We start from the raw sequence: 27054 nt of genomic DNA, 5'->3' as shown, positions 1-27054 counted from the left end.
GAAAAAAGGTCCACCAGAAAAAGTCCACCTCAGCAGGTCCACCAGAAAAAAAGGTCCACCTCAGCAGGTCCACCAGAAAAAATGTCCACCAGAAAAAAGGTCGACCTCAGCAGGTCCACCAGAAAAAAGGTCCACCAGAAAAAAAGGTCCACCTCAGCAGGTCCACCAGAAAAAAGGTCCACCAGAAAAAAGGTCCACCTCAGCAGGTCCACCAGAAAAAAGGTCCACCAGAAAAAAAAAGGTCCACCTCAGCAGGTCCACCAGAAAAAAGGTCCACCAGAAAAAAGGTCCACCTCAGAGGTCCACCAGAAAAAAAGATCCACCTCAGCAGGTCCACCAGAAAAAAGGTCCACCAGAAAAAAGGTCCACCTCAGCAGGTCCACCAGAAAAAAGGTCCACCAGAAAAAAGGTCCACCAGAAAAAAGGTCCACCTCAGCAGGTCCACCAGAAAAAAGGTCCACCAGAAAAAAGGTCCACCTCAGCAGGTCCACCAGAAAAAAGGTCCACCAGAAAAAAGGTCCACCTCAGCAGGTCCACCAGAAAAAAGGTCCACCAGAAAAAAGGTCCACCTCAGCAGGTCCACCAGAAAAAAGGTCCACCAGAAAAAAGGTCCACCTCAGAGGTCCACCAGAAAAAAAAGGTCCACCTCAGCAGGTCCACCAGAAAAAAGGTCCACCAGAAAAAAGGTCCACCTCAGCAGGTCCACCAGAAAAAAGGTCCACCAGAAAAAAGGTCCACCTCAGCAGGTCCACCAGAAAAAAGGTCCACCTCAGCAGGTCCACCAGAAAAAAAGTCCACCAGAAAAAAGGTCGACCTCAGCAGGTCCACCAGGAAAAAGGTCCACAAGAAAAAAGGTCCACCTCAGCAGGTCCACCAGAAAAAAGGTCCACCATAAAAAAGGTCCACCTCAGCAGGTCCACCAGAAAAAAGGTCTACCAGAAAAAAGGTCCACCTCAGCAGGTCCACCTCAGCAGGTCCACCAGAAAAAAGGTCCACCAGAAAAAAGGTCCACCTCAGCAGGTCCACCTCAGCAGGTCCACCAGAAAAAAGGTCCATCAAAAAAAAGGTCCACCTCAGCAGGTCCACCAGAAAAAAGGTCCACCAGAAAAAAGGTCCACCTCAGCAGGTCCACCAGAAAAAAGATCCACCAGAAAAAAGGTCCACCTCAGCAGGTCCACCAGAAAAATGTCCACCAGAAAAAAGGTCCACCTCAGCAGGTCCACCAGAAAAAAGGTCTACCAGAAAAAAGGTCCACCTCAGCAGGTCCACCTCAGCAGGTCCACCAGAAAAAAGGTCCACCTCAGCAGGTCCACCTCAGCAGGTCCACCTCAGCAGGTCCACCAGAAAAAAGGTCCACCGGAAAAAAGGCCCACCTCAGCAGGTCCACCTCAGCAGGTCCACCAGAAAAAAGGTCCATCAGAAAAAAGGTCCACCTCAGCAGGTCCACCAGAAAAAAGGTCCACCAGAAAAAGGTCCACCTCAGCAGGTCCACCAGAAAAAAGATCCACCAGAAAAAAGGTCCACCTCAGCAGGTCCACCAGAAAAAAGGTCCACCAGAAAAAAGGTCCACCTCAGCAGGTCCACCAGAAAAAAGGTCTACCAGAAAAAAGGTCCACCTCAGCAGGTCCACCTCAGCAGGTCCACCAGAAAAAAGGTCCACCTCAGCAGGTCCACCGGAAAAAAGGTCCACCTCAGCAGGTCCACCAGAAAAAAGGTCCACCTCAGCAGGTCCACCAGAAGAAAGGTCCACCAGAAAAAAGGTCCACCTCAGCAGGTCCACCAGAAAAAAGGTCCACCAGAAAAAAGGTCCACCTCAGCAGGTCCACCAGAAAAAACGTCCACCAGAAAAAAGGTCCACCTCAACAGGTCCACCAGAAAAAAGGTCCACCAGAAAAAAGGTCCACCTCAGCAGGTCCACCAGAAAAAAGGTACACCAGAAAAAAGGTCCACCTCAGCAGGTCCACCAGAAAAAAGGTCCACCAGAAAAAAGGTCGACCTAAGCAGGTCCACCAGGAAAAAGGTCCACCAGAAAAAAGGTCCACCTCAGAGGTCCACCAGGAAAAAAAGGTCCACCTCAGCAGGTCCACCAGAAAAAAGGTCCACCAGAAAAAAGGCCCACCTCAGCAGGTCCACCAGAAAAAAGGTCCACCAGAAAAAAGGTCCACCTCAGCAGGTCCACCAGAAAAAATGTCCACCAGAAAAAAGGTCGACCTCAGCAGGTCCACCAGAAAAAAGGTCCACCAGAAAAAAGGTCGACCTCAGCAGGTCCACCAGAAAAAAGGTCCACCAGAAAAAAGGTCCACCTCAGCAGGTCCACCTCAGCAGGTCCACCAGAAAAAAAGGTCCACCAGAAAAAAGCTCCACCTCAGCAGGTCCACCAGAAAAAACGTCCACCAGAAAAAAAGTCCACCTCAGCAGGTCCACCAGAAAAAAGGTCCACCAGAAAAAAGGTCCACCTCAGCAGGTCCACCAGAAAAAAGGTCCACCAGAACAAAGGTCCACCTCAGCAGGTCCACCAGAAAAAAGGTCCACCAGAAAAAAGGTCCACCTCAGAGGTCCACCAGAAAAAAAAGGTCCACCTCAGCAGGTCCACCAGAAAAAAGGTCCACCAGAAAAAAGGTCCACCTCAGCAGGTCCACCAGAAAAAAGGTCCACCTCAGCAGGTCCACCAGAAAAAATGTTCACCAGAAAAAAGGTCGACCTCAGCAGGTCCACCAGGAAAAAGGTCCACCAGAAAAAAGGTCCACCTCAGCAGGTCCACCAGAAAAAAGGTCCACCATAAAAAAGGTCCACCTCAGCAGGTCCACCAGAAAAAAGGTCTACCAGAAAAAAGGTCCACCTCAGCAGGTCCACCTCAGCAGGTCCACCAGAAAAAAGGTCCACCAGAAAAAAGGTCCACCTCAGCAGGTCCACCTCAGCAGGTCCACCAGAAATAAGGTCCATCAAAAAAAAGGTCCACCTCAGCAGGTCCACCAGAAAAAAGGTCCACCAGAAAAAAGGTCCACCTCAGCAGGTCCACCAGAAAAAAGATCCACCAGAAAAAAGGTCCACCTCAGCAGGTCCACCAGAAAAAAGGTCCACCAGAAAAAAGGTCCACCTCAGCAGGTCCACCAGAAAAAAGGTCCACCAGAAAAAAAGGTCCACCTCAGCAGGTCCACCAGATAAAAGGTCCACCAGAAAAAAGGCCCACCTCAGAGGTCCACCAGAAAAAAAGATCCACCTCAGCAGGTCCACCAGAAAAAAGGTCCACCAGAAAAAAGGTCCACCTCAGCAGGTCCACCAGAAAAAAGGTCCACCAGAAAAAAGGTCCACCTCAGGAGGTCCACCAGAAAAAAGGTCCACCAGAACAAAGGTCCACCTCAGCAGGTCCACCAGAAAAAAGGTCCACCAGAAAAAAGGTCCACCTCAGCAGGTCCACCAGAAAAAAGGTCCACCAGAAAAAAGGTCCACCTCAGCCGGTCCACCAGAAAAAAGGTCCACCAGAAAAAAGGTCCACCTCAGCAGGTCCACCAGAAAAAAGGTCCACCAGAAAAAAGTCCACCTCAGCAGGTCCACCAGAAAAAAGGTCCACCAGAAAAAAGGTCCACCTCAGAGGTCCACCAGAAAAAAAAGGTCCACCTCAGCAGGTCCACCAGAAAAAAGGTCCACCAGAAAAAAGGTCCACCTCAGGAGGTCCACCAGAAAAAAGGTCCACCAGAAAAAAGGTCCACCTCAGCAGGTCCACCAGAAAAAAGGTCCACCTCAGCAGGTCCACTAGAAAAAATGTCCACCAGAAAAAAGGTCGACCTCAGCAGGTCCACCAGAAAAAAGGTCCACCAGAAAAAAGGTCCACCTCAGCAGGTCCACCAGAAAAAAGGTCGACCAGAAAAAAGGTCCACCTCAGCAGGTCCACCAGAAAAAAGGTCCACCAGAAAAAAAAGGTCCACCTCAGCAGGTCCACCAGAAAAAAGGTCCACCAGAAAAAAGGTCCACCTCAGAGGTCCACCAGAAAAAAAGATCCACCTCAGCAGGTCCACCAGAAAAAAGGTCCACCAGAAAAAAGGTCCACCTCAGCAGGTCCACCAGAAAAAAGGTCCACCAGAAAAAAGGTCCACCTCAGCAGGTCCACCAGAAAAAAGGTCCACCAGAAAAAAGGTCCACCTCAGCAGGTCCACCAGAAAAAATGTCCATCAGAAAAAAGGTCCACCTCAGCAGGTCCACCAGAAAAAAAGGTCCACCAGAAAAAAGGTCCACCTCAGCAGGTCCACCAGAAAAAAGGTCCACCAGAAAAAAGGTCCACCTCAGAGGTCCACCAGAAAAAAAAGGTCCACCTCAGCAGGTCCACCAGAAAAAAGGTCCACCAGAAAAAAGGTCCACCTCAGCAGGTCCACCAGAAAAAAGGTCCACCAGAAAAAAGGTCCACCTCAGCAGGTCCACCAGAAAAAAGGTCCACCTCAGCAGGTCCACCAGAAAAAAAGTCCACCAGAAAAAAGGTCGACCTCAGCAGGTCCACCAGGAAAAAGGTCCACCAGAAAAAAGGTCCACCTCAGCAGGTCCACCAGAAAAAAAGGTCCACCATAAAAAAGGTCCACCTCAGCAGGTCCACCAGAAAAAAGGTCTACCAGGAAAAAGGTCCACCTCAGCAGGTCCACCTCAGCAGGTCCACCAGAAAAAAGGTCCACCAGAAAAAAGGTCCACCTCAGCAGGTCCACCAGAAAAAAGGTCCACCAGAAAAAAGGTCCACCTCAGCAGGTCCACCTCAGCAGGTCCACCAGAAAAAAGGTCCACCTCAGCAGGTCCACCAGAAAAAATGTTCACCAGAAAAAAGGTCGACCTCAGCAGGTCCACCAGGAAAAAGGTCCACAAGAAAAAAGGTCCACCTCAGCAGGTCCACCAGAAAAAAAGGTCCACCATAAAAAAGGTCCACCTCAGCAGGTCCACCAGAAAAAAGGTCTACCAGAAAAAAGGTCCACCTCAGCAGGTCCACCTCAGCAGGTCCACCAGAAAAAAGGTCCACCAGAAAAAAGGTCCACCTCAGCAGGTCCACCTCAGCAGGTCCACCAGAAAAAAGGTCCATCAAAAAAAAGGTCCACCTCAGCAGGTCCACCAGAAAAAAGGTCCACCAGAAAAAAGGTCCACCTCAGCAGGTCCACCAGAAAAAAGATCCACCAGAAAAAAGGTCCACCTCAGCAGGTCCACCAGAAAAAAGGTCCACCAGAAAAAAGGTCCACCTCAGCAGGTCCACCAGAAAAAAGGTCTACCAGAAAAAAGGTCCACCTCAGCAGGTCCACCTCAGCAGGTCCACCAGAAAAAAGGTCCACCTCAGCAGGTCCACCGGAAAAAAGGTCCACCTCAGCAGGTCCACCAGAAAAAAGGTCCACCTCAGCAGGTCCACCAGAAGAAAGGTCCACCAGAAAAAAGGTCCACCTCAGCAGGTCCACCAGAAGAAAGGTCCACCAGAAAAAAGGTCCACCTCAGCAGGTCCACCAGAAAAAAGGTCCACCTCAGCAGGTCCACCAGAAAAAAGGTCCACCAGAAAAAAGGTCCACCTCAGCAGGTCCACCAGAAAAAAGGTCCACCAGAAAAAAGGTCCACCTCAGCAGGTCCACCAGAAAAAAGGTCCACCAGAAAAAAGGTCCACCTCAGCAGGTCCACCAGAAAAAAGGTCCACCAGAAAAAAGGTCCACCTCAGAGGTCCACCAGAAAAAAAAGGTCCACCTCAGCAGGTCCACCAGAAAAAAGGTCCACCAGAAAAAAGGTCCACCTCAGCAGGTCCACCAGAAAAAAGGTCCACCAGAAAAAAGGTCCACCTCAGCAGGTCCACCAGAAAAAAGGTCCACCTCAGCAGGTCCACCAGAAAAAAAGTCCACCAGAAAAAAGGTCGACCTCAGCAGGTCCACCAGGAAAAAGGTCCACAAGAAAAAAGGTCCACCTCAGCAGGTCCACCAGAAAAAAGGTCCACCATAAAAAAGGTCCACCTCAGCAGGTCCACCAGAAAAAAGGTCTACCAGAAAAAAGGTCCACCTCAGCAGGTCCACCTCAGCAGGTCCACCAGAAAAAAGGTCCACCAGAAAAAAGGTCCACCTCAGCAGGTCCACCTCAGCAGGTCCACCAGAAAAAAGGTTAATCAAAAAAAAGGTCCACCTCAGCAGGTCCACCAGAAAAAAGGTCCACCAGAAAAAAGGTCCACCTCAGCAGGTCCACCAGAAAAAAGATCCACCAGAAAAAAGGTCCACCTCAGCAGGTCCACCAGAAAAATGTCCACCAGAAAAAAGGTCCACCTCAGCAGGTCCACCAGAAAAAAGGTCTACCAGAAAAAAGGTCCACCTCAGCAGGTCCACCTCAGCAGGTCCACCAGAAAAAAGGTCCACCTCAGCAGGTCCACCGGAAAAAAGGTCCACCTCAGCAGGTCCACCAGAAAAAAGGTCCACCTCAGCAGGTCCACCAGAAGAAAGGTCCACCAGAAAAAAGGTCCACCTCAGCAGGTCCACCAGAAAAAAGGTCCACCAGAAAAAAGGTCCACCTCAGCAGGTCCACCAGAAAAAAGGTACACCAGAAAAAAGGTCCACCTCAGCAGGTCCACCAGAAAAAAGGTCCACCAGAAAAAAGGTCGACCTAAGCAGGTCCACCAGGAAAAAGGTCCACCAGAAAAAAGGTCCACCTCAGAGGTCCACCAGGAAAAAAAGGTCCACCTCAGCAGGTCCACCAGAAAAAAGTTCCACCAGAAAAAAGGCCCACCTCAGCAGGTCCACCAGAAAAAAGGTCCACCAGAAAAAAGGTCCACCTCAGCAGGTCCACCAGAAAAAATGTCCACCAGAAAAAAGGTCGACCTCAGCAGGTCCACCAGAAAAAAGGTCCACCAGAAAAAAGGTCCACCTCAGCAGGTCCACCAGAAAAAAGGTCCACCAGAAAAAAGGTCCACCTCAGCAGGTCCACCTCAGCAGGTCCACCAGAAAAAAAGGTCCACCAGAAAAAAGCTCCACCTCAGCAGGTCCACCAGAAAAAACGTCCACCAGAAAAAAAGTCCACCTCAGCAGGTCCACCAGAAAAAAGGTCCACCAGAAAAAAGGTCCACCTCAGCAGGTCCACCAGAACAAAGGTCCACCAGAACAAAGGTCCACCTCAGCAGGTCCACCAGAAAAAAGGTCCACCAGAAAAAAGGTCTACCTCAGCAGGTCCACCTCAGCAGGTCCACCAGAAAAAAGGTCCACCAGAAAAAAGGTCCACCTCAGCAGGTCCACTAGAAAAAAGGTCCACCAGAAAAAAAATCCACCTCAGCAGGTCCACCGGAAAAAAGTCCACCTCAGCAGGTCCACCAGAAAAAAGGTCCACCTCAGCAGGTCCACCAGAAAAAAGGTCCACCAGAAAAAAGGTCCACCTCAGCAGGTCCACCAGAAAAAAGGTCCACCAGAAAAAAAATCCACCTCAGCAGGTCCACCTCAGCAGGTCCACCAGAAAAAAGGTTAATCAAAAAAAAGGTCCACCTCAGCAGGTCCACCAGAAAAAAGGTCCACCAGAAAAAAGGTCCACCTCAGCAGGTCCACCAGAAAAAAGATCCACCAGAAAAAAGGTCCACCTCAGCAGGTCCACCAGAAAAATGTCCACCAGAAAAAAGGTCCACCTCAGCAGGTCCACCAGAAAAAAGGTCTACCAGAAAAAAGGTCCACCTCAGCAGGTCCACCTCAGCAGGTCCACCAGAAAAAAGGTCCACCTCAGCAGGTCCACCGGAAAAAAGGTCCACCTCAGCAGGTCCACCAGAAAAAAGGTCCACCTCAGCAGGTCCACCAGAAGAAAGGTCCACCAGAAAAAAGGTCCACCTCAGCAGGTCCACCAGAAAAAAGGTCCACCAGAAAAAAGGTCCACCTCAGCAGGTCCACCAGAAAAAACGTCCACCAGAAAAAAGGTCCACCTCAACAGGTCCACCAGAAAAAAGGTCCACCAGAAAAAAGGTCCACCTCAGCAGGTCCACCAGAAAAAAGGTACACCAGAAAAAAGGTCCACCTCAGCAGGTCCACCAGAAAAAAGGTCCACCAGAAAAAAGGTCGACCTAAGCAGGTCCACCAGGAAAAAGGTCCACCAGAAAAAAGGTCCACCTCAGAGGTCCACCAGGAAAAAAAGGTCCACCTCAGCAGGTCCACCAGAAAAAAGTTCCACCAGAAAAAAGGCCCACCTCAGCAGGTCCACCAGAAAAAGGGTCCACCAGAAAAAAGGTCCACCTCAGCAGGTCCACCAGAAAAAATGTCCACCAGAAAAAAGGTCGACCTCAGCAGGTCCACCAGAAAAAAGGTCCACCAGAAAAAAGGTCCACCTCAGCAGGTCCACCAGAAAAAAGGTCCACCAGAAAAAAGGTCCACCTCAGCAGGTCCACCTCAGCAGGTCCACCAGAAAAAAAGGTCCACCAGAAAAAAGCTCCACCTCAGCAGGTCCACCAGAAAAAACGTCCACCAGAAAAAAAGTCCACCTCAGCAGGTCCACCAGAAAAAAGGTCCACCAGAAAAAAGGTCCACCTCAGCAGGTCCACCAGAAAAAAGGTCCACCAGAACAAAGGTCCACCTCAGCAGGTCCACCAGAAAAAAGGTCCACCAGAAAAAAGGTCTACCTCAGCAGGTCCACCTCAGCAGGTCCACCAGAAAAAAGGTCCACCAGAAAAAAGGTCCACCTCAGCAGGTCCACTAGAAAAAAGGTCCACCAGAAAAAAAATCCACCTCAGCAGGTCCACCGGAAAAAAGTCCACCTCAGCAGGTCCACCAGAAAAAAGGTCCACCTCAGCAGGTCCACCAGAAAAAAGGTCCACCAGAAAAAAGGTCCACCTCAGCAGGTCCACCAGAAAAAAGGTCCACCAGAAAAAAGGTCCACCTCAGCAGGTCCACCAGAAAAAAGGTCCACCAGAAAAAAGGTCCACCTCAGCAGGTCCACCAGAAAAAAGGTCCACCAGAAAAAAGGTCCACCTCAGCAGGTCCACCAGAAAAAAGGTCCACCAGAAAAAAGGTCCACCTCAGCCGGTCCACCAGAAAAAAGGTCCACCAGAAAAAAGGTCCACCTCAGCAGGTCCACCAGAAAAAAGGTCCACCAGAAAAAAGTCCACCTCAGCAGGTCCACCAGAAAAAAGAGGTCCACCTCAGCAGGTCCACCAGAAAAAAGGTCCACCAGAAAAAAGGTCCACCTCAGCAGGTCCACCAGAAAAAAGGTCCACCAGAAAAAAGGTCCACCTCAGCAGGTCCACCTCAGCAGGTCCACCAGAAAAAAAAGGTCCACCAGAAAAAAAGCTCCACCTCAGCAGGTCCACCAGAAAAAACGTCCACCAGAAAAAAAGTCCACCTCAGCAGGTCCACCAGAAAAAAGGTCCACCAGAAAAAAGGTCCACCTCAGCAGGTCCACCAGAAAAAAGGTCCACCAGAACAAAGGTCCACCTCAGCAGGTCCACCAGAAAAAAGGTCCACCAGAAAAAAGGTCTACCTCAGCAGGTCCACCTCAGCAGGTCCACCAGAAAAAAGGTCCACCAGAAAAAAGGTCCACCTCAGCAGGTCCACTAGAAAAAAGGTCCACCAGAAAAAAAATCCACCTCAGCAGGTCCACCGGAAAAAAGTCCACCTCAGCAGGTCCACCAGAAAAAAGGTCCACCTCAGCAGGTCCACCAGAAAAAAGGTCCACCAGAAAAAAGGTCCACCTCAGCAGGTCCACCAGAAAAAAGGTCCACCAGAAAAAAGGTCCACCTCAGCAGGTCCACCAGAAAAAAGGTCCACCAGAAAAAAGGTCCACCTCAGCAGGTCCACCAGAAAAAAGGTCCACCAGAAAAAAGGTCCACCTCAGCAGGTCCACCAGAAAAAAGGTCCACCAGAAAAAAGGTCCACCTCAGCCGGTCCACCAGAAAAAAGGTCCACCAGAAAAAAGGTCCACCTCAGCAGGTCCACCAGAAAAAAGGTCCACCAGAAAAAAGTCCACCTCAGCAGGTCCACCAGAAAAAAGAGGTCCACCTCAGCAGGTCCACCAGAAAAAAGGTCCACCAGAAAAAAGGTCCACCTCAGCAGGTCCACCAGAAAAAAGGTCCACCAGAAAAAAGGTCCACCTCAGCCGGTCCACCAGAAAAAAGGTCCACCAGAAAAAAGTCCACCTCAGCAGGTCCACCAGAAAAAAGGTCCACCAGAAAAAAGGTTTACCTCAGAGGTCCACCAGAAAAAAAAGGTCCACCTCAGCAGGTCCACCAGAAAAAAGGTCCACCAGAAAAAAGGTCGACCTCAGCAGGTCCACCAGAAAAAAGGTCCACCAGAAAAAAGGTCCACCTCAGCAGGTCCACCAGAAAAAAGGTCCACCAGAAAAAAGGTCCACCTCAGCAGGTCCACCAGAAAAAAGGTCCACCAGAAAAAAGGTCCACCTCAGCAGGTCCACCAGAAAAAATGTCCACCAGAAAAAAGGTCGACCTCAGCAGGTCCACCAGAAAAAAGGTCCACCAGAAAAAAGGTCCACCTCAGCAGGTCCACCAGAAAAAAGGTCCACCAGAAAAAGGTCCACCTCAGCAGGTCCACCAGAAAAAAGGTCCACCAGAAAAAAGGTTTACCTCAGAGGTCCACCAGAAAAAAAAGGTCCACCTCAGCAGGTCCACCAGAAAAAAGGTCCACCAGAAAAAAAGGTCCACCTCAGCAGGTCCACCAGAAAAAATGTCCACCAGAAAAAAGGTCGACCTCAGCAGGTCCACCAGAAAAAAGGTCCACCAGAAAAAAGGTCCACCTCAGCAGGTCCACCAGAAAAAAGGTCCACCAGAAAAAAGGTCCACCTCAGCAGGTCCACCAGAAAAAAGGTCCACCAGAAAAAAGGTCGACCTCAGCAGGTCCACCAGAAAAAAGGTCCACCAGAAAAAAGGTCCACCTCAGCAGGTCCACCAGAAAAAAGGTCCACCAGAAAAAAGGTCCACCTCAGCAGGTCCACCAGAAAAAATGTCCACCAGAAAAAAGGTCGACCTCAGCAGGTCCACCAGAAAAAAGGTCCACCAGAAAAAAGGTCCACGTCAGCAGGTCCACCAGAAAAAAGGTCCACCAGAAAAAAGGTCCACCTCAGCAGGTCCACCTCAGCAGGTCCACCAGAAAAAAAGGTCCACCAGAAAAAAGCTCCACCTCAGCAGGTCCACCAGGAAAAAGGTCCACCAGAAAAAGTCCACCTCAGCAGGTCCACCAGAAAAAAGGTCCACCAGAAAAAAGGTCCACCTCAGCAGGTCCACCAGAAAAAAGGTCCACCAGAAAAAAGGTCCACCTCAGCAGGTCCACCAGAAAAAAGGTCCACCAGAAAAAAGGTCCACCTCAGCAGGTCCACCAGAAAAAATGTTCACCAGAAAAAAGGTCGACCTCAGCAGGTCCACCAGGAAAAAGGTCCACAAGAAAAAAGGTCCACCTCAGCAGGTCCACCAGAAAAAAGGTCCACCATAAAAAAGGTCCACCTCAGCAGGTCCACCAGAAAAAAGGTCTACCAGAAAAAAGGTCCACCTCAGCAGGTCCACCTCAGCAGGTCCACCTCAGCAGGTCCACCAGAAAAAAGGTCCACCGGAAAAAAGGTCCACCTCAGCAGGTCCACCTCAGCAGGTCCACCAGAACAAAGGTCCATCAGAAAAAAGGTCCACCTCAGCAGGTCGACCAGAAAAAAGGTCCACCAGAAAAAGGTCCACCTCAGCAGGTCCACCAGAAAAAAGATCCACCAGAAAAAAGGTCCACCTCAGCAGGTCCACCAGAAAAAAGGTCCACCAGAAAAAAGGTCCACCTCAGCAGGTCCACCAGAAAAAAGGTCTACCAGAAAAAAGATCCACCTCAGCAGGTCCACCTCAGCAGGTCCACCAGAAAAAAGGTCCACCTCAGCAGGTCCACCGGAAAAAAGGTCCACCTCAGCAGGTCCACCAGAAAAAAGGTCCACCAGAAAAAAGGTCGACCTAAGCAGGTCCACCAGGAAAAAGGTCCACCAGAAAAAAGGTCCACCTCAGAGGTCCACCAGAAAAAAAAGGTCCACCTCAGCAGGTCCACCAGAAAAAAGGTCCACCAGAAAAAAGGCCCACCTCAGCAGGTCCACCAGAAAAAAGGTCCACCAGAAAAAAGGTCCACCTCAGCAGGTCCACCAGAAAAAATGTCCACCAGAAAAAAGGTCGACCTCAGCAGGTCCACCAGAAAAAAGGTCCACCAGAAAAAAGGTCCACGTCAGCAGGTCCACCAGAAAAAAGGTCCACCAGAAAAAAGGTCCACCTCAGCAGGTCCACCTCAGCAGGTCCACCAGAAAAAAAGGTCCACCAGAAAAAAGCTCCACCTCAGCAGGTCCACCAGAAAAAACGTCCACCAGAAAAAAAGTCCACCTCAGCAGGTCCACCAGAAAAAAGGTCCACCAGAAAAAAGGTCCACCTCAGCAGGTCCACCAGAAAAAAGGTCCACCAGAACAAAGGTCCACCTCAGCAGGTCCACCAGAAAAAAGGTCCACCAGAAAAAAGGTCCACCTCAGCAGGTCCACTAGAAAAAAGGTCCACCAGAAAAAAAATCCACCTCAGCAGGTCCACCGGAAAAAAGTCCACCTCAGCAGGTCCACCAGAAAAAAGGTCCACCTCAGCAGGTCCACCAGAAAAAAGGTCCACCAGAAAAAAGGTCCACCTCAGCAGGTCCACCAGAAAAAAGGTCCACCAGAAAAAAGGTCCACCTCAGCAGGTCCACCAGAAAAAAGGTCCACCAGAAAAAAGGTCCACCTCAGCAGGTCCACCAGAAAAAAGGTCCACCAGAAAAAAGTCCACCTCAGCAGGTCCACCAGAAAAAAGGTCCACCAGAAAAAAGGTTTACCTCAGAGGTCCACCAGAAAAAAAAGGTCCACCTCAGCAGGTCCACCAGAAAAAAGGTCCACCAGAAAAAAGGTCCACCTCAGCAGGTCCACCAGAAAAAAGGTCCACCAGAAAAAGTCCACCTCAGCAGGTCCACCAGAAAAAAAGGTCCACCTCAGCAGGTCCACCAGAAAAAATGTCCACCAGAAAAAAGGTCGACCTCAGCAGGTCCACCAGAAAAAAGGTCCACCAGAAAAAAAGGTCCACCTCAGCAGGTCCACCAGAAAAAAGGTCCACCAGAAAAAAGGTCCACCTCAGCAGGTCCACCAGAAAAAAGGTCCACCAGAAAAAAAAGGTCCACCTCAGCAGGTCCACCAGAAAAAAGGTCCACCAGAAAAAAGGTCCACCTCAGAGGTCCACCAGAAAAAAAGATCCACCTCAGCAGGTCTACCAGAAAAAAGGTCCACCAGAAAAAAGGTCCACCTCAGCAGGTCCACCAGAAAAAAGGTCCACCAGAAAAAAGGTCCACCAGAAAAAAGGTCCACCTCAGCAGGTCCACCAGAAAAAAGGTCCACCAGAAAAAAGGTCCACCTCAGCAGGTCCACCAGAAAAAAGGTCCACCAGAAAAAAGGTCCACCTCAGCAGGTCCACCAGAAAAAAGGTCCACCAGAAAAAAGGTCCACCTCAGCAGGTCCACCAGAAAAAAGGTCCACCAGAAAAAAGGTCCACCTCAGAGGTCCACCAGAAAAAAAAGGTCCACCTCAGCAGGTCCACCAGAAAAAAGTTCCACCAGAAAAAAGGTCCACCTCAGCAGGTCCACCAGAAAAAAGGTCCACCAGAAAAAAGGTCCACCTCAGCAGGTCCACCAGAAAAAAGGTCCACCTCAGCAGGTCCACCAGAAAAAAAGTCCACCAGAAAAAAGGTCGACCTCAGCAGGTCCACCAGGAAAAAGGTCCACAAGAAAAAAGGTCCACCTCAGCAGGTCCACCAGAAAAAAGGTCCACCATAAAAAAGGTCCACCTCAGCAGGTCCACCAGAAAAAAGGTCTACCAGAAAAAAGGTCCACCTCAGCAGGTCCACCTCAGCAGGTCCACCAGAAAAAAGGTCCACCAGAAAAAAGGTCCACCTCAGCAGGTCCACCTCAGCAGGTCCACCAGAAAAAAGGTTAATCAAAAAAAAGGTCCACCTCAGCAGGTCCACCAGAAAAAAGGTCCACCAGAAAAAAGGTCCACCTCAGCAGGTCCACCAGAAAAAAGATCCACCAGAAAAAAGGTCCACCTCAGCAGGTCCACCAGAAAAATGTCCACCAGAAAAAAGGTCCACCTCAGCAGGTCCACCAGAAAAAAGGTCTACCAGAAAAAAGGTCCACCTCAGCAGGTCCACCTCAGCAGGTCCACCAGAAAAAAGGTCCACCTCAGCAGGTCCACCGGAAAAAAGGTCCACCTCAGCAGGTCCACCAGAAAAAAGGTCCACCTCAGCAGGTCCACCAGAAGAAAGGTCCACCAGAAAAAAGGTCCACCTCAGCAGGTCCACCAGAAAAAAGGTCCACCAGAAAAAAGGTCCACCTCAGCAGGTCCACCAGAAAAAACGTCCACCAGAAAAAAGGTCCACCTCAACAGGTCCACCAGAAAAAAGGTCCACCAGAAAAAAGGTCCACCTCAGCAGGTCCACCAGAAAAAAGGTACACCAGAAAAAAGGTCCACCTCAGCAGGTCCACCAGAAAAAAGGTCCACCAGAAAAAAGGTCGACCTAAGCAGGTCCACCAGGAAAAAGGTCCACCAGAAAAAAGGTCCACCTCAGAGGTCCACCAGGAAAAAAAGGTCCACCTCAGCAGGTCCACCAGAAAAAAGTTCCACCAGAAAAAAGGCCCACCTCAGCAGGTCCACCAGAAAAAAGGTCCACCAGAAAAAAGGTCCACCTCAGCAGGTCCACCAGAAAAAATGTCCACCAGAAAAAAGGTCGACCTCAGCAGGTCCACCAGAAAAAAGGTCCACCAGAAAAAAGGTCCACCTCAGCAGGTCCACCAGAAAAAAGGTCCACCAGAAAAAAGGTCCACCTCAGCAGGTCCACCTCAGCAGGTCCACCAGAAAAAAAGGTCCACCAGAAAAAAGCTCCACCTCAGCAGGTCCACCAGAAAAAACGTCCACCAGAAAAAAAGTCCACCTCAGCAGGTCCACCAGAAAAAAGGTCCACCAGAAAAAAGGTCCACCTCAGCAGGTCCACCAGAAAAAAGGTCCACCAGAACAAAGGTCCACCTCAGCAGGTCCACCAGAAAAAAGGTCCACCAGAAAAAAGGTCTACCTCAGCAGGTCCACCTCAGCAGGTCCACCAGAAAAAAGGTCCACCAGAAAAAAGGTCCACCTCAGCAGGTCCACTAGAAAAAAGGTCCACCAGAAAAAAAATCCACCTCAGCAGGTCCACCGGAAAAAAGTCCACCTCAGCAGGTCCACCAGAAAAAAGGTCCACCTCAGCAGGTCCACCAGAAAAAAGGTCCACCAGAAAAAAGGTCCACCTCAGCAGGTCCACCAGAAAAAAGGTCCACCAGAAAAAAGGTCCACCTCAGCAGGTCCACCAGAAAAAAGGTCCACCAGAAAAAAGGTCCACCTCAGCAGGTCCACCAGAAAAAAGGTCCACCAGAAAAAAGGTCCACCTCAGCAGGTCCACCAGAAAAAAGGTCCACCAGAAAAAAGGTCCACCTCAGCCGGTCCACCAGAAAAAAGGTCCACCAGAAAAAAGGTCCACCTCAGCAGGTCCACCAGAAAAAAGGTCCACCAGAAAAAAGTCCACCTCAGCAGGTCCACCAGAAAAAAGGTCCACCAGAAAAAAGGTTTACCTCAGAGGTCCACCAGAAAAAAAAGGTCCACCTCAGCAGGTCCACCAGAAAAAAGGTCCACCAGAAAAAAGGTCCACCTCAGCAGGTCCACCAGAAAAAATGTCCACCAGAAAAAAGGTCGACCTCAGCAGGTCCACCAGAAAAAAGGTCCACCAGAAAAAAGGTCCACCTCAGCAGGTCCACCAGAAAAAAGGTCCACCAGAAAAAAGGTCCACCTCAGCAGGTCCACCAGAAAAAAGGTCCACCAGAAAAAAAAGGTCCACCTCAGCAGGTCCACCAGAAAAAAGGTCCACCTCAGCAGGTCCACCAGAAAAAAAGTCCACCAGAAAAAAGGTCGACCTCAGCAGGTCCACCAGGAAAAAGGTCCACCAGAAAAAAGGTCCACCTCAGCAGGTCCACCAGAAAAAAGGTCCACCATAAAAAAGGTCCACCTCAGCAGGTCCACCAGAAAAAAGGTCTACCAGGAAAAAGGTCCACCTCAGCAGGTCCACCTCAGCAGGTCCACCAGAAAAAAGGTCCACCAGATAAAAGGTCCACCTCAGCAGGTCCACCAGAAAAAAGGTCCACCAGAAAAAAGGTCCACCTCAGCAGGTCCACCTCAGCAGGTCCACCAGAAAAAAGGTCCACCTCAGCAGGTCCACCAGAAAAAATGTTCACCAGAAAAAAGGTCGACCTCAGCAGGTCCACCAGGAAAAAGGTCCACAAGAAAAAAGGTCCACCTCAGCAGGTCCACCAGAAAAAAGGTCCACCATAAAAAAGGTCCACCTCAGCAGGTCCACCAGAAAAAAGGTCTACCAGAAAAAAGGTCCACCTCAGCAGGTCCACCTCAGCAGGTCCACCAGAAAAAAGGTCCACCAGAAAAAAGGTCCACCTCAGCAGGTCCACCTCAGCAGGTCCACCAGAAAAAAGGTCCATCAAAAAAAAGGTCCACCTCAGCAGGTCCACCAGAAAAAAGGTCCACCAGAAAAAAGGTCCACCTCAGCAGGTCCACCAGAAAAAAGATCCACCAGAAAAAAGGTCCACCTCAGCAGGTCCACCAGAAAAAATGTCCACCAGAAAAAAGGTCCACCTCAGCAGGTCCACCAGAAAAAAGGTCTACCAGAAAAAAGGTCCACCTCAGCAGGTCCACCTCAGCAGGTCCACCAGAAAAAAGGTCCACCAGAAAAAAGGTCCACCTCAGCAGGTCCACCAGAATAAAGGTCCACCAGAAAAAAAGGTCCACCTCAGCAGGTCCACCACATAAAAGGTCCACCAGAAAAAAGGCCCACCTCAGAGGTCCACCAGAAAAAAAGATCCACCTCAGCAGGTCCACCAGAAAAAAGGTCCACCAGAAAAAAGGTCCACCTCAGCAGGTCCACCAGAAAAAAGGTCCACCAGAAAAAAGGTCCACCTCAGGAGGTCCACCAGAAAAAAGGTCCACCAGAACAAAGGTCCACCTCAGCAGGTCCACCAGAAAAAAGGTCCACCAGAAAAAAGGTCCACCTCAGCAGGTCCACCAGAAAAAAGGTCCACCAGAAAAAAGGTCCACCTCAGCCGGTCCACCAGAAAAAAGGTCCACCAGAAAAAAGGTCCACCTCAGCAGGTCCACCAGAAAAAAGGTCCACCAGAAAAAAGTCCACCTCAGCAGGTCCACCAGAAAAAAGGTCCACCAGAAAAAAGGTCCACCTCAGAGGTCCACCAGAAAAAAAAGGTCCACCTCAGCAGGTCCACCAGAAAAAAGGTCCACCAGAAAAAATGTCCACCTCAGCAGGTCCACCAGAAAAAAGGTCCACCAGAAAAAAGGTCCACCTCAGCAGGTCCACCAGAAAAAAGGTCCACCTCAGCAGGTCCACCAGAAAAAATGTCCACCAGAAAAAAGGTCGACCTCAGCAGGTCCACCAGAAAAAAGGTCCACCAGAAAAAAGGTCCACCTCAGCAGGTCCACCAGAAAAAAGGTCCACCAGAAAAAAGGTCCACCTCAGCAGGTCCACCAGAAAAAAGGTCCACCAGAAAAAAAAGGTCCACCTCAGCAGGTCCACCAGAAAAAAGGTCCACCAGAAAAAAGGTCCACCTCAGAGGTCCACCAGAAAAAAAGATCCACCTCAGCAGGTCCACCAGAAAAAAGGTCCACCAGACAAAAAGGTCCACCTCAGCAGGTCCACCAGAAAAAAGGTCCACCAGAAAAAAGGTCCACCAGAAAAAAGGTCCACCTCAGCAGGTCCACCAGAAAAAAGGTCCACCAGAAAAAAGGTCCACCTCAGCAGGTCCACCAGAAAAAAGGTCCACCAGAAAAAAGGTCCACCTCAGCAGGTCCACCAGAAAAAAGGTCCACCAGAAAAAAGGTCCACCTCAGCAGGTCCACCAGAAAAAAGGTCCACCAGAAAAAAGGTCCACCTCAGCAGGTCCACCAGAAAAAATAGGTCCACCTCAGCAGGTCCACCAGAAAAAAGGTCCACCAGAAAAAAGGTCCACCTCAGCAGGTCCACCAGAAAAAAGGTCCACCTCAGCAGGTCCACCGGAAAAAAGGTCCACCTCAGCAGGTCCACCAGAAAAAAGGTCCACCTCAGCAGGTCCACCAGAAGAAAGGTCCACCAGAAAAAAGGTCCACCTCAGCAGGTCCACCAGAAAAAAGGTCCACCAGAAAAAAGGTCCACCTCAGCAGGTCCACCAGAAAAAACGTCCACCAGAAAAAAGGTCCACCTCAACAGGTCCACCAGAAAAAAGGTCCACCAGAAAAAAGGTCCACCTCAGCAGGTCCACCAGAAAAAAGGTCCACCAGAAAAAAGGTCCACCTCAGCAGGTCCACCAGAAAAAAGGTCCACCAGAAAAAAGGTCCACCTCAGCAGGTCCACCAGAAAAAAGGTCCACCAGAAAAAAGGTCCACCTCAGAGGTCCACCAGAAAAAAAAGGTCCACCTCAGCAGGTCCACCAGAAAAAAGGTCCACCAGAAAAAAGGTCCACCTCAGCAGGTCCACCAGAAAAAAGGTCCACCAGAAAAAAAGGTCCACCTCAGCAGGTCCACCAGAAAATATGTCCACCAGAAAAAAGGTCGACCTCAGCAGGTCCACCAGAAAAAAGGTCCACCAGAAAAAAGGTCCACCTCAGCAGGTCCACCAGAAAAAAGGTCCACCAGAAAAAAGGTCCACCTCAGCAGGTCCACCTCAGCAGGTCCACCAGAAAAAAAGGTCCACCAGAAAAAAGCTCCACCTCAGCAGGTCCACCAGAAAAAAGGTCCACCAGAAAAAGTCCACCTCAGCAGGTCCACCAGAAAAAAGGTCCACCAGAAAAAAGGTCCACCTCAGCAGGTCCACCTCAGCAGGTCCACCAGAAAAAAGGTCCACCAGAAAAAAGGTCCACCTCAGCAGGTCCACCAGAAAAAAGGTCCACCAGAAAAAAGGTCCACCTCAGCAGGTCCACCTCAGCAGGTCCACCAGAAAAAAGGTCCACCTCAGCAGGTCCACCAGAAAAAATGTTCACCAGAAAAAAGGTCGACCTCAGCAGGTCCACCAGGAAAAAGGTCCACAAGAAAAAAGGTCCACCTCAGCAGGTCCACCAGAAAAAAGGCCCACCATAAAAAAGGTCCACCTCAGCAGGTCCACCAGAAAAAAGGTCTACCAGAAAAAAGGTCCACCTCAGCAGGTCCACCTCAGCAGGTCCACCAGAAAAAAGGTCCACCAGAAAAAAGGTCCACCTCAGCAGGTCCACCTCAGCAGGTCCACCAGAAAAAAGGTCCATCATCAAAAAAGGTCCACCTCAGCAGGTCCACCAGAAAAAAGGTCCACCAGAAAAAGGTCCACCTCAGCAGGTCCACCAGAAAAAAGATCCACCAGAAAAAAGGTCCACCTCAGCAGGTCCACCAGAAAAAAGGTCCACCAGAAAAAAGGTCCACCTCAGCAGGTCCACCAGAAAAAAGGTCTACCAGAAAAAAGGTCCACCTCAGCAGGTCCACCTCAGCAGGTCCACCAGAAAAAAGGTCCACCTCAGCAGGTCCACCGGAAAAAAAGGTCCACCTCAGCAGGTCCACCAGAAAAAAGGTCCACCTCAGCAGGTCCACCAGAAGAAAGGTCCACCAGAAAAAAGGTCCACCTCAGCAGGTCCACCAGAAAAAAGGTCCACCAGAAAAAAGGTCCACCTCAGCAGGTCCACCAGAAAAAACGTCCACCAGAAAAAAGGTCCACCTCAACAGGTCCACCAGAAAAAAGGTCCACCAGAAAAAAGGTCCACCTCAGCAGGTCCACCAGAAAAAAGGTACACCAGAAAAAAGGTCCACCTCAGCAGGTCCACCAGAAAAAAGGTCCACCAGAAAAAAGGTCGACCTAAGCAGGTCCACCAGGAAAAAGGTCCACCAGAAAAAAGGTCCACCTCAGAGGTCCACCAGGGAAAAAAGGTCCACCTCAGCAGGTCCACCAGAAAAAAGGTCCACCAGAAAAAAGGCCCACCTCAGCAGGTCCACCAGAAAAAAGGTCCACCAGAAAAAAGGTCCACCTCAGCAGGTCCACCAGAAAAAATGTCCACCAGAAAAAAGGTCGACCTCAGCAGGTCCACCAGAAAAAAGGTCCACCAGAAAAAAGGTCCACCTCAGCAGGTCCACCAGAAAAAAGGTCCACCAGAAAAAAGGTCCACCTCAGCAGGTCCACCTCAGCAGGTCCACCAGAAAAAAAGGTCCACCAGAAAAAAGCTCCACCTCAGCAGGTCCACCAGAAAAAACGTCCACCAGAAAAAAAGTCCACCTCAGCAGGTCCACCAGAAAAAAGGTCCACCAGAAAAAAGGTCCACCTCAGCAGGTCCACCAGAAAAAAGGTCCACCAGAACAAAGGTCCACCTCAGCAGGTCCACCAGAAAAAAGGTCCACCAGAAAAAAGGTCTACCTCAGCAGGTCCACCTCAGCAGGTCCACCAGAAAAAAGGTCCACCAGAAAAAAAGGTCCACCTCAGCAGGTCCACTAGAAAAAAGGTCCACCAGAAAAAAAATCCACCTCAGCAGGTCCACCGGAAAAAAGTCCACCTCAGCAGGTCCACCAGAAAAAAGGTCCACCTCAGCAGGTCCACCAGAAAAAAGGTCCACCAGAAAAAAGGTCCACCTCAGCAGGTCCACCAGAAAAAAGGTCCACCAGAAAAAAGGTCCACCTCAGCAGGTCCACCAGAAAAAAGGTCCACCAGAAAAAAGGTCCACCTCAGCAGGTCCACCAGAAAAAAGGTCCACCAGAAAAAAAGGTCCACCTCAGCAGGTCCACCAGAAAAAAGGTCCACCAGAAAAAAGGTCCACCTCAGCCGGTCCACCAGAAAAAAGGTCCACCTTAAAAAAGGTCCACCTCAGCAGGTCCACCAGAAAAAAGGTCCACCAGAAAAAAGTCCACCTCAGCAGGTCCACCAGAAAAAAGGTCCACCAGAAAAAAGGTTTACCTCAGAGGTCCACCAGAAAAAAAAGGTCCACCTCAGCAGGTCCACCAGAAAAAAGGTCCACCAGAAAAAAGGTCCACCTCAGCAGGTCCACCAGAAAAAAGGTCCACCAGAAAAAAGGTCGACCTCAGCAGGTCCACCAGAAAAAAGGTCCACCAGAAAAAAGGTCCACCTCAGCAGGTCCACCAGAAAAAAGGTCCACCAGAAAAAAGGTCCACCTCAGCAGGTCCACCAGAAAAAAGGTCCACCAGAAAAAAAAGGTCCACCTCAGCAGGTCCACCAGAAAAAAGGTCCACCTCAGCAGGTCCACCAGAAAAAAAGTCCACCAGAAAAAAGGTCGACCTCAGCAGGTCCACCAGGAAAAAGGTCCACCAGAAAAAAGGTCCACCTCAGCAGGTCCACCAGAAAAAAGGTCCACCATAAAAAAGGTCCACCTCAGCAGGTCCACCAGAAAAAAGGTCTACCAGGAAAAAGGTCCACCTCAGCAGGTCCACCTCAGCAGGTCCACCAGAAAAAAGGTCCACCAGAAAAAAGGTCCACCTCAGCAGGTCCACCAGAAAAAAGGTCCACCAGAAAAAAGGTCCACCTCAGCAGGTCCACCTCAGCAGGTCCACCAGAAAAAAGGTCCACCTCAGCAGGTCCACCAGAAAAAATGTTCACCAGAAAAAAGGTCGACCTCAGCAGGTCCACCAGGAAAAAGGTCCACAAGAAAAAAGGTCCACCTCAGCAGGTCCACCAGAAAAAAGGTCCACCATAAAAAAGGTCCACCTCAGCAGGTCCACCAGAAAAAAGGTCTACCAGAAAAAAGGTCCACCTCAGCAGGTCCACCTCAGCAGGTCCACCAGAAAAAAGGTCCACCAGAAAAAAGGTCCACCTCAGCAGGTCCACCTCAGCAGGTCCACCAGAAAAAAGGTCCACCAGAAAAAAGGTCCACCTCAGCAGGTCCACCAGAAAAAAGGTCCACCAGAAAAAAGGTCCACCTCAGCAGGTCCACCAGAAAAAAGATCCACCAGAAAAAAGGTCCACCTCAGCAGGTCCACCAGAAAAAATGTCCACCAGAAAAAAGGTCCACCTCAGCAGGTCCACCAGAAAAAAGGTCTACCAGAAAAAAGGTCCACCTCAGCAGGTCCACCTCAGCAGGTCCACCAGAAAAAAGGTCCACCAGAAAAAAGGTCCACCTCAGCAGGTCCACCAGAAAAAAGGTCCACCAGAAAAAAAGGTCCACCTCAGCAGGTCCACCACATAAAAGGTCCACCAGAAAAAAGGCCCACCTCAGAGGTCCACCAGAAAAAAAGATCCACCTCAGCAGGTCCACCAGAAAAAAGGTCCACCAGAAAAAAGGTCCACCTCAGCAGGTCCACCAGAAAAAAGGTCCACCAGAAAAAAGGTCCACCTCAGGAGGTCCACCAGAAAAAAGGTCCACCAGAACAAAGGTCCACCTCAGCAGGTCCACCAGAAAAAAGGTCCACCAGAAAAAAGGTCCACCTCAGCAGGTCCACCAGAAAAAAGGTCCACCAGAAAAAAGGTCCACCTCAGCCGGTCCACCAGAAAAAAGGTCCACCAGAAAAAAGGTCCACCTCAGCAGGTCCACCAGAAAAAAGGTCCACCAGAAAAAAGTCCACCTCAGCAGGTCCACCAGAAAAAAGGTCCACCAGAAAAAAGGTCCACCTCAGAGGTCCACCAGAAAAAAAAGGTCCACCTCAGCAGGTCCACCAGAAAAAAGGTCCACCAGAAAAAAGGTCCACCTCAGCAGGTCCACCAGAAAAAAGGTCCACCAGAAAAAAGGTCCACCTCAGCAGGTCCACCAGAAAAAAGGTCCACCTCAGCAGGTCCACCAGAAAAAATGTCCACCAGAAAAAAGGTCGACCTCAGCAGGTCCACCAGAAAAAAGGTCCACCAGAAAAAAGGTCCACCTCAGCAGGTCCACCAGAAAAAAGGTCCACCAGAAAAAAGGTCCACCTCAGCAGGTCCACCAGAAAAAAGGTCCACCAGAAAAAAAAGGTCCACCTCAGCAGGTCCACCAGAAAAAAAGGTCCACCAGAAAAAAGGTCCACCTCAGAGGTCCACCAGAAAAAAAGATCCACCTCAGCAGGTCCACCAGAAAAAAGGTCCACCAGACAAAAAGGTCCACCTCAGCAGGTCCACCAGAAAAAAGGTCCACCAGAAAAAAGGTCCACCAGAAAAAAGGTCCACCTCAGCAGGTCCACCAGAAAAAAGGTCCACCAGAAAAAAGGTCCACCTCAGCAGGTCCACCAGAAAAAAGGTCCACCAGAAAAAAGGTCCACCTCAGCAGGTCCACCAGAAAAAAGGTCCACCAGAAAAAAGGTCCACCTCAGCAGGTCCACCAGAAAAAAGGTCCACCAGAAAAAAGGTCCACCTCAGCAGGTCCACCAGAAAAAATAGGTCCACCTCAGCAGGTCCACCAGAAAAAAGGTCCACCAGAAAAAAGGTCCACCTCAGCAGGTCCACCAGAAAAAAGGTCCACCTCAGCAGGTCCACCGGAAAAAAGGTCCACCTCAGCAGGTCCACCAGAAAAAAGGTCCACCTCAGCAGGTCCACCAGAAGAAAGGTCCACCAGAAAAAAGGTCCACCTCAGCAGGTCCACCAGAAAAAAGGTCCACCAGAAAAAAGGTCCACCTCAGCAGGTCCACCAGAAAAAACGTCCACCAGAAAAAAGGTCCACCTCAACAGGTCCACCAGAAAAAAGGTCCACCAGAAAAAAGGTCCACCTCAGCAGGTCCACCAGAAAAAAGGTCCACCAGAAAAAAGGTCCACCTCAGCAGGTCCACCAGAAAAAAGGTCCACCAGAAAAAAGGTCCACCTCAGCAGGTCCACCAGAAAAAAGGTCCACCAGAAAAAAGGTCCACCTCAGAGGTCCACCAGAAAAAAAAGGTCCACCTCAGCAGGTCCACCAGAAAAAAGGTCCACCAGAAAAAAGGTCCACCTCAGCAGGTCCACCAGAAAAAAGGTCCACCAGAAAAAAAGGTCCACCTCAGCAGGTCCACCAGAAAAAATGTCCACCAGAAAAAAGGTCGACCTCAGCAGGTCCACCAGAAAAAAGGTCCACCAGAAAAAAGGTCCACCTCAGCAGGTCCACCAGAAAAAAGGTCCACCAGAAAAAAGGACCACCTCAGCAGGTCCACCTCAGCAGGTCCACCAGAAAAAAAGGTCCACCAGAAAAAAGCTCCACCTCAGCAGGTCCACCAGAAAAAAGGTCCACCAGAAAAAGTCCACCTCAGCAGGTCCACCAGAAAAAAGGTCCACCAGAAAAAAGGTCCACCTCAGCAGGTCCACCTCAGCAGGTCCACCAGAAAAAAGGTCCACCAGAAAAAAGGTCCACCTCAGCAGGTCCACCAGAAAAAAGGTCCACCAGAAAAAAGGTCCACCTCAGCAGGTCCACCTCAGCAGGTCCACCAGAAAAAAGGTCCACCTCAGCAGGTCCACCAGAAAAAATATTCACCAGAAAAAAGGTCGACCTCAGCAGGTCCACCAGGAAAAAGGTCCACAAGAAAAAAGGTCCACCTCAGCAGGTCCACCAGAAAAAAGGTCCACCATAAAAAAGGTCCACCTCAGCAGGTCCACCAGAAAAAAGGTCTACCAGAAAAAAGGTCCACCTCAGCAGGTCCACCTCAGCAGGTCCACCAGAAAAAAGGTCCACCAGAAAAAAGGTCCACCTCAGCAGGTCCACCTCAGCAGGTCCACCAGAAAAAAGGTCCATCAAAAAAATGTCCACCTCAGCAGGTCCACCAGAAAAAAGGTCCACCAGAAAAAAGGTCCACCTCAGCAGGTCCACCAGAAAAAAGATCCACCAGAAAAAAGGTCCACCTCAGCAGGTCCACCAGAAAAAATGTCCACCAGAAAAAAGGTCCACCTCAGCAGGTCCACCAGAAAAAAGGTCTACCAGAAAAAAGGTCCACCTCAGCAGGTCCACCTCAGCAGGTCCACCAGAAAAAAGGTCCACCAGAAAAAAGGTCCACCTCAGCAGGTCCACCAGAAAAAAGGTCCACCAGAAAAAAAGGTCCACCTCAGCAGGTCCACCACATAAAAGGTCCACCAGAAAAAAGGCCCACCTCAGAGGTCCACCAGAAAAAAAGATCCACCTCAGCAGGTCCACCAGAAAAAAGGTCCACCAGAAAAAAGGTCCACCTCAGCAGGTCCACCAGAAAAAAGGTCCACCAGAAAAAAGGTCCACCTCAGGAGGTCCACCAGAAAAAAGGTCCACCAGAACAAAGGTCCACCTCAGCAGGTCCACCAGAAAAAAGGTCCACCAGAAAAAAGGTCCACCTCAGCAGGTCCACCAGAAAAAAGGTCCACCAGAAAAAAGGTCCACCTCAGCCGGTCCACCAGAAAAAAGGTCCACCAGAAAAAAGGTCCACCTCAGCAGGTCCACCAGAAAAAAGGTCCACCAGAAAAAAGTCCACCTCAGCAGGTCCACCAGAAAAAAGGTCCACCAGAAAAAAGGTCCACCTCAGAGGTCCACCAGAAAAAAAAGGTCCACCTCAGCAGGTCCACCAGAAAAAAGGTCCACCAGAAAAAAGGTCCACCTCAGCAGGTCCACCAGAAAAAAGGTCCACCAGAAAAAAGGTCCACCTCAGCAGGTCCACCAGAAAAAAGGTCCACCTCAGCAGGTCCACCAGAAAAAATGTCCACCAGAAAAAAGGTCGACCTCAGCAGGTCCACCAGAAAAAAGGTCCACCAGAAAAAAGGTCCACCTCAGCAGGTCCACCAGAAAAAAGGTCCACCAGAAAAAAGGTCCACCTCAGCAGGTCCACCAGAAAAAAGGTCCACCAGAAAAAAAAGGTCCACCTCAGCAGGTCCACCAGAAAAAAGGTCCACCAGAAAAAAGGTCCACCTCAGAGGTCCACCAGAAAAAAAGATCCACCTCAGCAGGTCCACCAGAAAAAAGGTCCACCAGACAAAAAGGTCCACCTCAGCAGGTCCACCAGAAAAAAGGTCCACCAGAAAAAAGGTCCACCAGAAAAAAGGTCCACCTCAGCAGGTCCACCAGAAAAAAGGTCCACCAGAAAAAAGGTCCACCTCAGCAGGTCCACCAGAAAAAAGGTCCACCAGAAAAAAGGTCCACCTCAGCAGGTCCACCAGAAAAAAGGTCCACAAGAAAAAAGGTCCACCAGAAAAAAGGTCCACCTCAGCAGGTCCACCAGAAAAAAGGTCCACCAGAAAAAAGGTCCACCTCAGCAGGTCCACCAGAAAAAAGGTCCACCAGAAAAAAGGTCCACCTCAGCAGGTCCACCAGAAAAAAGGTCCACCAGAAAAAAGGTCCACCTCAGCAGGTCCACCAGAAAAAATAGGTCCACCTCAGCAGGTCCACCAGAAAAAAGGTCCACCAGAAAAAAGGTCCACCTCAGCAGGTCCACCAGAAAAAAGGTCCACCTCAGCAGGTCCACCGGAAAAAAGGTCCACCTCAGCAGGTCCACCAGAAAAAAGGTCCACCTCAGCAGGTCCACCAGAAGAAAGGTCCACCAGAAAAAAGGTCCACCTCAGCAGGTCCACCAGAAAAAAGGTCCACCAGAAAAAAGGTCCACCTCAGCAGGTCCACCAGAAAAAACGTCCACCAGAAAAAAGGTCCACCTCAACAGGTCCACCAGAAAAAAGGTCCACCAGAAAAAAGGTCCACCTCAGCAGGTCCACCAGAAAAAAGGTCCACCAGAAAAAAGGTCCACCTCAGCAGGTCCACCAGAAAAAAGGTCCACCAGAAAAAAGGTCCACCTCAGCAGGTCCACCAGAAAAAAGGTCCACCAGAAAAAAGGTCCACCTCAGAGGTCCACCAGAAAAAAAAGGTCCACCTCAGCAGGTCCACCAGAAAAAAGGTCCACCAGAAAAAAGGTCCACCTCAGCAGGTCCACCAGAAAAAAGGTCCACCAGAAAAAAAGGTCCACCTCAGCAGGTCCACCAGAAAAAATGTCCACCAGAAAAAAGGTCGACCTCAGCAGGTCCACCAGAAAAAAGGTCCACCAGAAAAAAGGTCCACCTCAGCAGGTCCACCAGAAAAAAGGTCCACCAGAAAAAAGGTCCACCTCAGCAGGTCCACCTCAGCAGGTCCACCAGAAAAAAAGGTCCACCAGAAAAAA

This window comes from Chlamydotis macqueenii, chromosome W, assembly GCF_036417535.1.
Source record: "Chlamydotis macqueenii isolate bChlMac1 chromosome W, bChlMac1.mat, whole genome shotgun sequence".
NCBI classification, from domain to species: Eukaryota; Metazoa; Chordata; class Aves; order Otidiformes; family Otididae; genus Chlamydotis; species Chlamydotis macqueenii.
This window is presented reverse-complemented; position numbering follows the sequence as displayed.